Source organism: Kryptolebias marmoratus, linkage group LG2 (genome assembly GCF_001649575.2).
Source record: "Kryptolebias marmoratus isolate JLee-2015 linkage group LG2, ASM164957v2, whole genome shotgun sequence".
NCBI classification, from domain to species: domain Eukaryota; kingdom Metazoa; phylum Chordata; class Actinopteri; order Cyprinodontiformes; family Rivulidae; genus Kryptolebias; species Kryptolebias marmoratus.
Window position 1 is genome coordinate 23,270,863 of NC_051431.1, and position 12,451 is coordinate 23,283,313.

Genomic DNA, 12,451 nt, shown 5'->3' on the forward strand with positions numbered 1-12,451 from the left:
ATTCCTATATATATATATATATATATATATATGCCTTCTAAGTTAATTTTACATCAGCGGTATCAAGGTTAATTTGGCTACAGATGACTTAACATCCAAACTGTCATTGGCAGCAGAAAAACACATAAAACCTTCCAAGAGAAACTGCCTGCCAAACAGCAAAAAAATCCCAGACAATAGCAGAATCCTGACAGAATGCAAAGTAATACAAGCCCAGTCTGGAGGACTGATTTTCTGGAGCTATTTGAAAGATTTTGGCCATGCATGGCTGCACAGGGAAACAAAATGTGTAGGTGTGAAAATCCCCACGATTAACTGACCATTATACTGTCAAGGTGAATATCCACTGATCCACTGAAATCGTCCTTCCTATTTATTTGAACAATGACCTGTATGGAAATATGTTGAAGTGACTGCCAGTGATCTACAACCATGGTAACAATGTGCTCTGGCCAGCACTCTGACTGCTAACACAGTATGGCTGTTTGCTCCTCATGGCTTTTCATGCAGAGACAAAGGAGGTTTTAAGTCCTGCTGGTTGTAGATCCTCCTTTTAAATACAACACAATGCATAATGTAGCTCTGCCATGAGTTTACTATATCCACATGTTGGTCATCTATTTTCTTTTGAGGTTGACATTAATTGGTTGTTATGGGAAGCTGCACATAAAAATGGAAGTGCTTAAAGAATGACAGTTCTTCAGATAAATGGCTTTAGCCTACCATACCATGCAGAAAGAATAGAAATCTGGTCTCAGACCAGCTTTATGTCTCCGCCAGACCTACCTCATAGATTTCAATAAAACTCACTTTGTTGAAATTCTGTGCTGTAATTAAAGAAAAAAACAAATCTGGATTTTAACAATATAGGCTAACAGATTTTTTTTTCCTGATCAATTGTGTTTTTCACAGTTTGTGTGGCTTTTACACATCCATCTAATTCACAAAGCCCTCTCAAAGTCAGATTTTTGCTTCTGACTTGGCAAACCATTCAGCGTCTCTCTACACTGGAGGTGTTTGTCCTTTTGCGTGCATTTAGAGGAAACCCCTCCAAAATTTATGTAAATAACTACCAAGACCAAAAGTACCTGATTCTCAAAGACCAGCATTATTTGCAACATCCATTCAGTGTCAAACATTTACCGTCTCGAGAACTTGTTTTTTGCAAGTTTGTTGAAAAAGAGTGGCAAAGTTTAGCAATAGTTTGCCTTGCTGCCTTCCCAAAAAAAGTGCAGACTTTTCAGAAAAAAATAATTTTTAACCTCTCTTCCACTGTTAAACATTGGTATTTCTACAAATTAACTGTTTAAAATTTAAAAAAAAAAAAATTGTTGGTGCAGAATACCAAACTTTCTGATCAATAAACATTTCAACAGACTGTGCTTCACAAAGATCCAGATAAAAAAAAAAAACAGAACTGAAAGCAATTATTTTGTAAGATAATTATTTATAATTATAGGTAATTATTGCAGTCCCCCATCCCACCACCTCACCTGTGTTTCTTCCTATCCAATCTGTAGTTTCTCTGAGTGCAGGGGGTCAGTTGTCTAACCTTTTCTGCAGGAGGAAAGTGTTCCCCCTAGTAGTCTATATGGATCAATGAGGCCAAAATTGTCACTTTTTGATTGAAAAATGTCACCCTCAATGTGATTCCTCCGCTATCCATTAAATATTGTGGTTTTAAGGAGTGACTGTTCATCATGTGTAAAAACCTGTAGCTCACTCTGAGAAAACATTTTTATCATTTTTTCTGTTGCTGTTTTTTTTCTGTTTTGTTTTGGCTTATGGGTTTGTGACAGATGATCATATTAAAATTGTGCAGTGAGGACAACAGAGATCTGCTGTGTTTAAATGCAAATTGCTCACACCTGCTGAACTTGGTGGATATGTTTGTGACAGCATATGTTTTGCGCTATTTGCTTTGTGAATCGGATGCTAAGACAGAACAAATACGGTGAGCTAATGAGGATTTATAGATGGCACAGATGCCACCTGCTGGAGTGTACTAATAAATCTGGGCTTCAGATTTGGAAAAAAACTGTAGCTGATAAAGTAATGATTAAAGCACTATAGTTCTCTGGTTTTGATTAAAGTCACTATAAGTCATAAATTTGCTGTTTACAAACCTTCAGATGTGTAATGGAAGACGCTTTTCCACTTTGACTTGTTGCTGTCATATTGAGAGGCACATGTTAACAAATGAGTTAGTCCTACAACCTGCAGGTAGGCAGACAGTAATAATAGATTTGGACACAGATCTATTCCTTTGTTTAAAAGAAGAAATCCCAGAGCAGGAAATGGCAAGCTGTCAAGGCTTTGCTGCTGGCAATCTAAACATTTCAGCATGTGATAGCTTTACTTTCCAATAAAGAGCAATGATATTCAGAGTCAGACATGACTGTAAGCACTTTTTTAGAACAGACAGTATCATCTTTGTTTAGGGGCAAATGCATTCAGGAGAGTATTGGGCCATAAATTAGCTAGGGTGTCCAGGTCTGCTCTGATTTGTAACTGCATGCAATGTCCTCTGTTACAATGAGATCTACGCTAGCTCCAATTCTGCAACTGTACAACTTAGGTTTTATTCTCTCGCAAACCTCTTTGTTTTCTACTTAGCACTTCTGGTCCCAGGCAAAGAAGGCCTGAGATAAGGCTTGCTTTGTTAGAGAAAAACTGAAACAGCAAGAGAAATGGTTTTAAAAAGAAAAATGAGTTGGTTCCTCTCTGTCTCTACCAATTGTTGTTAAAATGTTTTTGATCAAAATGTGCTGGTCCATCAGAATTTAGGAGAAATGTTTTAGAAATAGGAAGGTTGCCAAGCAACTCTAAGTCAATAATGTGTACTTGGGACTGCCTCAACACTTGACAGCCCTTGCATGTGACACAACAAACACCAGCTATACAGCCATTTGGTCTGTTGAGCTTACAATTGGACCCCAATCTTTCAGATGAGCTGAAGTATGAATCTGAAAAACTCTGAGAGTAGCTAACACTGAAACAATATACAGTATGTGGTAAAGATGCAGGAAGCAGTCAGCAGGCAGAAGGACAGTATCAAGTATTTTTTAAGCTGTGACCTTTTATGTGACCTCCAGAAACTGCCTTTTGTATAAGAGGTGCTTTTAACATGAAGATAAATGTGTGATCCCTGCCATCCACTTCACTGTACTGTTGAGCTATTGAGCTGACACTGTTCCTGAGGTAGAACACAGTAAGAAATGAAGTGTTAGGGGAATATTGATCCTTTCAGAGATGGCTGGTTCAAACACTTGTATGAACAAACTTATCATGAGTTCTGAACAACTGTATGATAAGGATGTTGTGAACTTGTAATTGTCATTAGCCATTGCAGTATTACACACACACATAAAAAAGGAAAAGAAAAAAAAGATATATACTGTATTTTTATTGATGAAGACAGAAGAGTCCAAAGTGTGAGTTAAAGAGTATACAACACATACTTCTTAAAATGCTATCATTTTCACAGCAAGAGTTTAAATGGTTAAGGATCTGAGAATAAAAGAAAACATGCAAATCTCCTGCAGCTTTTTGCCTCATGTAAATTTGTTCTTTCTCTGTGTTTCCTCTTTCCCACTGAGATATCAACAACACAAGCATAATAATATACATTCTTCTCAGAGACTGTAGTCCAATGCTTCTTACAGGAGGTTAATTCTGGCAAATGTTGAAAAATTTAGTAATATAAAAAGCATTCTTCATCCATGATGGAGAGAAACCTAAAACAAATGCAGAACATCTTTAGAAATACCTCTGTAAAACATTCAGTAGGGAGAACATTGACAAAACACTTTGTTCCTGCCCTCATATCATTGCTGCATGAGCTATAATTGCATTGCTGACTTAATGAAGAAAGAACTAATATAATTATTTTAAAACTTCATTTTACTTTAATATATTTTCAATTAATTTGTTCTGGTACAAAGTCATACAAAAGGGGCACTAGCTTAATGTTACTTCAAGTTTTGTCTGGAATTTATGATTTGGGTGTCTTTTTTGTTTCTTTCTTTTGGATTTCATTAAAATAAGCAATTATATGCATATTACATATTAAGACAAATAACCACAAGGCCTTTACTGTGACCAGAATAACTGAAGGTTTACCACCATTTTAGTATTTTTATTCCCATCCAGAAACTAAAAGTACTTAAGTCCAAACTTACAACTGTAATCCCCATTGTTCTGTATCTGAAGATCGTGTTAAAATACACAAAATAATTTGAGAACCTCGGAAATGTTGCACCGGTCTTTTAAATCTGTGAAGAAATCTGACATAGAAAAAGGTCCAAACTTTGTTGTGCTTTTTGCTTCAGGAGACAGATTTTCATTGTCTTTGCAACCTATTTTATGTGGACAATCAATGTTTCTGTAAAGGTTTATAGCAATCCATCTAACAACTGGGTACAGGTAATTCAGACAGATCTAAAAACTAAGTGACATTGTCATCTTTATAAATTGGTTGCTACTAGAAAAAATAAATATTCATTTCCAGCCTAAGTACCTAGTAAGAAATCCCAGGTTCCTACAGGTCAGTAATATAGTGTTTCTGGATGCAATGAAAACAAAATGATTCTTTCATCTGAGATCAGCTGGACAACAGATATAATTTTTCATAGATTATTATTGTAAGACATCTTTTAACATGTGCTCAATCTTTCCTAAATTCTGCTAATTGAAAATGCTGGAAAAACACAAGTGAGCAAAGGACAAAAAGTCCATGCTTTACTGACAAGTCATTTGCTTTTCTGCACATGGTAGAGAATGATATGAGTAGATTTTCTAGACCAGCTACCCTACTTAACAATCAGTACTTGGCTTTTCACAGTTTAAAATATGTGTTTAGCATTTTTTGTAACAATAATTTACTTCTGTCAGCATTGTTTGGCTTAGGTGGACGCATGAACGTATATGATTATACAGCAAGTTTTAAAATATCACAAGAAATTTGGGGACAATTCAACTTAAACTCATTACCAAATATGTTCTGTCAATGCTATTTTAGGATGTAGTTGCTTTTGTCTGTATCATTTTTCAGCTCAATTTGAATTAGGCACCTAAACAACTTAACAAAATCAATAGGAAATCACTGTTTTATTTATTTGACTTTTTTCTCAACTTTCCCCATGCTGTGACTGACGACACTGTGTGAGGTAATATATTTCATTCTGCCAAGGAAGTGATGTTTTTGGTAGTGTCTGTCTGTCCATCTGCCTGTTAACAAAATTACTAAAAAAAAAAAATTAATAGATTTTGATGTAATTTTCAGGTTATGTTGGAGTTGTCACACAAAACAAGTTATTAAATTATTTTTAATGACTCATTGGTCTTGGTGGAGGTTTGCACTCTCCAGTTGCTTCTAGTTAACTAATATGACACCAAAGAACAAAGTGTGTTACTAAGCTTTCTTTTGGCAGTATGAGACATGCTGGGAGTAAAACCAAGTTAGTTTTTGGATTTTAGCTGATAAGTCTGGGAAGTGACAATAAAAAACTCACCATGTTGTTTTCTCTCTTCCTGTCACTGTGGCACTATCATTTACAGTAAATGGTTGTCAATCAGATGTTGCACTGAATAATTTCCATGACCAGGAATGTGGGAGCAGGAATCCTCCATGACACACATCTCCCTCCTTCCTCTCAGAACTCAGCATACATATTTATGACATATTTGAATGTGATTTGAAATGACAAAATATCATTTGGAGAGGTGAAAAGGAGAAATAGCAGGAGGTTAGGAATGGGAAAGAATCAGGTGAAATAATCGAACAAACCTTTAATATGAATCATATAGAGACTTAGATTTTGAGACACGAGAGGCACAAATAAAAGATCAGATGAGTGCTGGTCATACTTTGTCCTCTGAGGAAAGAAGAAATGGAATCTCAGATGAGATCGTTGCCACAATTTAAGAATTTCTATCGCAATAATGTTGTGGCACATCTGCTGTTTGCAATAATTAAACTGATACAACACAGAATAACTGTTGGTTCTTATAAAAGGTGTTATCCTTTTTACTCTGAATGTTGTCACACGAACAAAAGAAACTGATGCATATAAAACAACTGATGACAAAAGGAGGAAAACGGTCGGTAAATGAGGCATGGCATGGAAAATCTCACAGGAACAGAGAAGAAAGAATGAGATTAGGTGCTTGTAGAAATGGAAGAGCTGCGTTTAAAGAGAGAAACTGCATGGGAAATAAAAAAAATGTGATGGAGACGGGCGCTGAGGGAGTGAGGTAAAGATGGCAAATCTCAAGAGGAGAAAATGTGAGATGACAGGGCTGTGTGTGGTCTCGGTTTGCTGTAGTCTGTGTGGATCTGATTGACAACACAAGTTGATTCTCTGCTTGCAGGTGAAAGGGCTGCCTTGATGTCTCCCAGAGGGAAACACCTGATGTTTCAGGAACAAGAATTAGTCTTTTTTAGGGAGAATGGCCTAAACTTTTTAGAAATGTGATTCCAAGAAATTGCCTCCTCTCCCTCTAAAAAAAATTAGCAGAGGATGTCTTCCCCACTGTGGGCACACTACAGTTTTCAGTGGCAGTGAGAGAGTTCTTATACTTGCGGAGAGGTTTTTGTGGCTGCTTAAAAGTGATGGTGAGGATGTGAGTAAAAACTAAAACAAAAACAAAAATTAACAAACAAACAAAATAACAACAACAATTGAAGTCATTGTATACTTGTTTGTTTGAAATGAACCAAACTAAAATGAATAGCATAGCATTCTTGAAGGAATGCAAATCGCCTGCCAATAATGTTAAAAGGTGTCAAGCAATGAGTAGTGCTCAGAGTATGATGTGTGAATGACTCTCGGCTTCCTGATTTTAGCTCAACATGTTTAAACGTGGCAGAATGATTGCCTTTTTGCGATTTCTAAGCGTGCTTAGCAGTGGCAGCCATCTTAAATCAGGTTTACTCCAAAAAATAATCAGTCGTAGATGTAAATCCAATGATTACTGTAACATTTAGGTTGTTTTTTTTGGTCTGTTTGTTTTGTGACAGTTTTTGTGTTTACTGTTTTGACTTCTTTTCTGTTGATTTTGTTCATTGTGATGTTTTCTTGTGTTTAGTTCCTTTCCTTTTTTCCATCAACTTCTTTATCTCAGTTCTGCCCTCCCCCTTACACCTGCAGTATCACCTGTTTCCACTTCTTCAATCAATCCCAGAATTTTTAAGCCTCTGCTCCCAATCCATCTACAGTTCATCATTGTGTGCTTCAAACCATTTCTAGGTCTCCTCTGTGCCTCTTTGAGTGTCCTTGTTTTGCTTGCATCTAGGTGCTCATGTCAGCTGAATTCCTGGGTCAGACTCCTTTAAAAACCCAACAGATACTTCCTGAGGGTTTCATTAAACCTGGCCCAGTTGATCATCAAATATTTTTCTAACACCACAGAAAAGTGAAATCGTGCCATCCATCCATTTTCTTTACTCACTTTTTTGTACACATTTGTGGGGGAGCTGGTGCCTATCTCCAGATGTTATTGTGCCAAGAGGCGGGGTACACCCTGGACAGGTCACTAGTCCGGGGAAAAACATAATAGCCCTTTTATCTTTGGTCATGGGTGATAATTAGATTATTCGTCTTTTAGACAAAAGACAGACAATTCAGCCCATTCACACTTTCAGTATGAACTTAAAAGCCTTTTTTTCTGTTTTTGTTTCTGCTGCTGCTGAAAATAGTTGGGGAGCAGACGTTAAACCTGATAATCTGTCAACTGAAGAGTGACGGCAGCTGAAAGGATGGTGGGTGTTGAAGTTGTAAAAGCTGTTCAAGTGTCAACTGAAGAGCAAAAAGCCAAACACAGAATGTTTACTGAGTTGTTTCTTGTCTTTTTCATCGAACTCAAGAATCACAAGTTTAATCATTACAGCTATATTGTGTCATTGTTAAAATATCACAAAGTAAACACACTAATTAGACATATCATTATGACCTATCACCTAATATTGAGTAGGACCCTTTCTGCTTATTGATTTTGTTATGGCCTGCTGGAGACCTGTAGGTTTGCTGGTACAGTGGTACAGATCATGCTGGTTACAAAGTGTGGCCTCCAACAGCTTTGCTTATTAGTCTTGTAGTAATGTTTTGCCGATGATGACCTTGTGACAAATATATTTGCTCTTGTTTCCAGGATCACCTTTTTGTGGGTCCTGGCTATTGCAGACCTTAAACAGATACTAAGATTTACTCATCTAGCCAATACAGTTGTTTTTTTTTTTGTTTTGTTTTTTTGCTGTTTGTATATGTACGCCTATATTTTCATCTTCCAACTCATTAACTTCAAGGACAGAACTTTCACATGCTGCATAATATATCTTGCTATGTGTCATTTTTAGTAAATAAGAGAACTGATAATAATTTTTACTTCAGCGTTCAGTTGTCGTAAAGTCATGGCAGATTGGCAGATTGTAAATTACATGTTTTTTTAGTCAACTGAAAAAAAAATCACTCAAAATGTAATCTTAAATGCAGTTTGGTAGCTGATAAATAATATTTTAGCTAAACATTGTAAATCCTGTGAAGACAAGATTCTTTTTGGTTTTCAAAACACATGTAGCTCTGTTTTTGCATAAAGATGTATTTAGATATCCATCAGGCTGAGCACAGCAGTATTTGTCACAGAAACTCTGCCCTTGTTCCAGTCTTCATGCAGAATAAAGGAGCTGATTCTAGTCTCCTTATCACGCTAAGCAGAAAACAAAAAAAACACAAGAGTTAGTTGTGGAAATTGATTTTGAACAAGTGCTTTTATTCTACAAATGGCTGGCGTGTGAAGAGAAAATGATCTGCCTGAATAAGAAGTGTGGTGGAAATGTGGCTTGGACCTGATAAAATTATGCCAGAGGGAAGGTAGATGGAGACAATGGGTTGAGAAAAAGGAGATAAAGTGTGATTAAAGAAAATGAGAGAGGAGGCAAGGCGGAGACAAAGGAAAACAATGTATATAATAACAAGACTGAGCAAAGAAAAGGAGGCAGACGTTGAGAGACGAGCTAGGTGGGACGTGAAGAAGAACTCTCTGCAACCTTCAGGTTTAAACTAACACTACATGAATTTGCCTTTTAATATAAACATCTTATTCATTACAGTGGCTTTGTACACTGAAGGGAAGTCACCCATACATTGTATAGCATGTCTTACTATCCAGGTTATAAGTCACACTAATTGAATAAAGAAACACTTCTTTTCTTATTTCACCCAGTTGTCTTTTATTGACAGCATTTTTCCATTTGAAACCAGACGTCATTACAGAAGATGAATCTTACTGAAGAAAACCTGGACTTCATTCAGTCCTGTGCTCTATCCTAAAATATTTTATTTTATTTTCACTTTTGATCAAAATAAGACTTTTGAGTTGTATTGAAGTAAAAGTCAAACTAACAAATGACATTTATGTTTTTTCTTAAACAAATACTGTGATCATAAGAGTGTCCCAACACTGTACCAGCTGATGCCTTTAATGTTTTTATCACTTACTTCAGTCTGGACTAGAATGTATTGGGTTCTAGATTTACCCATTGGCCTAGAAATCCAAGAAATCTATTAGCCGTTTATATGTAATCCTGCTAACAATTAGTCAAACAAGCAAAAGGCGAGCTCTGTTAACTTCCTGCTCAGCAACCTTCAAAGTGCTTTCTAAAGATACACTACAATAAACTCTTTAAACAAAAACTTAATTAAAACCATTCAATTTACGGCATATGTTTGGCATGTAGTCAAAAAGTCAAAAAAAAAGTGTATGTTTGTGTTGGTGGGTGGTTGAGGGTTCAGGTTTCTTGAATTGAGCCACTCATTTGATTCAGATGAACAAGTTAGAACTGTACATCTGCCAATGCAACCAAATACTTTATAAAACCTATTTTAGATTTTTTTTTTCTCTATCTAATCCAAAACATTAAATCAATCAATCAACCAACTGTATAAAAATATATGTATAATATAAAAGGTATGTGTCATATACCTTGGTATGAGGTTAATGACTCAATACAGTTCGATACAAAAAAGAAAAAAAAAAAGATTTTTTTAAATTTATTTCTTTATTTATCAGACAAATGTTGCAGACATAGAGAAGTAAACCACCCTCGCTTGTTAGGATAGAAAATTTAAAAAAATGAGTAATTGTCTTAATCACACAATTTAAACTAAACAGCATCCTGCAGATCATGTGTAAATCAAAACAGTTCATAAATTACAAAACTGAGGGGTATCCTTCTTTTGTAAAGAAGACAGTCCAAGGCATTCTGCTGAATCTATAAATAACAGTTTTAATTTAGAGTTTATAAGAATCTTGGTTATAAATGCAGTTTGCCCTCTGACTGTAGCACTTTGGGCTATTTGAAACAATCTTTAGATGTTTATGTGTAGATCTAACCATTCACTCATCTTATCCCATCTCACAGGTCCATCTCTCGTCCACTGACATTTTTTAGTACATGCTTCCTTTTACATCCTGAGGTGATGGTGACAGAGACAGACTGAGTGTGCTATGTATAGCTCACTGCAAACTCTGAGCTCCAGTAAATTAATGAAGATTTTCTTCAAATTTTTCTTCTGCAGGTTACTGATAAGTTTCCACACGGAAATATTTATGTTTTAGCAGTAGATGCCTCCAAACATCAAAATGTGGGATATACTGACAGACAAGATCTTCAGCCAGAGTATTTGTTTTACTATAATATCAGTCTGTCAGGATTTTTACAGGCATGTGCATTCTAGGTAAAAATAGCTAAAAACAAAATATTTTATCTCAGTATGCTTTTTTCCCCAAAATATTTAAATTGTGTGCTAAGAACAATGTGAACAATGTTTAAAAAATGGTTATGTGCATAACTTTTTTTTTCCTATTTTACTGCTTAACTCTGTCAAACTTTGAATTTTTAAATCTGTGGGTGAAGGAGGCATCGTGACATGGTGGCTGTGGTTTTAAATGAAGGTGGAGAGCAGCGGTGAAGGGAATCATGCATCAAGTTATTGTCTTTTTCAAGCGGAAAGAAGACTTGCTGCAGTCAGGTCATATAAAAGCCTTGTTACCCAATACTCCTCAACTTTAGGTGTCATTTTCCATTTTGGCTGTCACATTGGAAAAATGACACCTTTTTCAGCTAGTATTGGTTCAGAAAAGTGGCAACGCTTAACTATCATTTATCTCCATCTTTTCTTGCTTTCGCTGCATCTTTGCCTCCTACCTTCCTGTTCTGCAAGGTAATGATTACAGGTAATACTCCTCTTTAGTTTATTAAAACACGTGTAAATCAGAGGAAAATGTAACGCTTCACTGTTGTTTGTATGATTTGTTGTGCTACTTCAGTGCACACTATAAGCAATATTGTGCACTTTAGTTAGTAAGTACTTTTATCATTATATACATAATTTTATTTATGTATTGAAGGCCCAGTCATTAAACAACTTTGATAACATATTAGTATAATTACTTAAGGTGACTTAATGTGATTTTCCACAATACACCACTACATAAAAAACCCTATATATATATATATATATATATATATATATATATGTATATATATATATATATATATGTATATGTATGTATGTTGTTGTTTGAACTTTTGTAATTGGGTAGTAGGGGTTGCAGTAGTTTGGTGGTCAGTGCTGGGTTCTCATAATCCTGAGGCTGCAGGTTCAAACCCAGGTTACAGCAGGAAGGATTATCCAGTGTAAAACAATTGTCAAATCTTTCATTTGATTTTGTTCGCTGTGGCAAGCCCTGGAGAACAAAAAGAAGCTGAAAGAAAAACAACATTTATTTATTTGTCTGCTGTGTGCTTCTGGTAACAGTAGTGGTAATAACATGTGGGAAAGTAATGTTCACTATAAGCAAAAAAATGCACTGAGTACAACTGAACTTTGGAGTTCAATCACAAGTTCATATCGAAGACAATTTAAATTTAATTCTTGGTATAAAATTCCTATTTTTTTTTTTTTACTTTGAGTAATTAAAAGGTTTGATTCAATCATTTTGTTGTTTTTATCATACACTTTAATTTAGAATCAGCTGAATCTGATTCTTACAATTCCATGCTTTTATTTATTTATTTTTGAGGTTAATGGACGTTTAATAATCAGGAACTTGGAACTAGACCAAATTCAAATGAAGCTTAAAGCTTTTTACAAAATCTTTGCTGGTTTAAAAAAACTCCAGATTTACTTCAGTGTGCTGACTTTCAGTGACCTTTGACCTTTGGTGCCTTCCTTTGGATTGCAACCTCTTTCACTGTGGACATATTTAAAGTCTTCCACCTTGTTAATACTTTGTAATTATCCTCGAGTGTATGTGAGGTTAAATCTAATTTCTTGTCAGGGCTGCTGACAGGTTTGACATGTGTTGGGTTGGTAATGGGGGAACGCCTGTCATCTCTGTGAAATCTTTTGTCGACATTCTCTCCAATGACTTTGTGACCTTCCTTTCA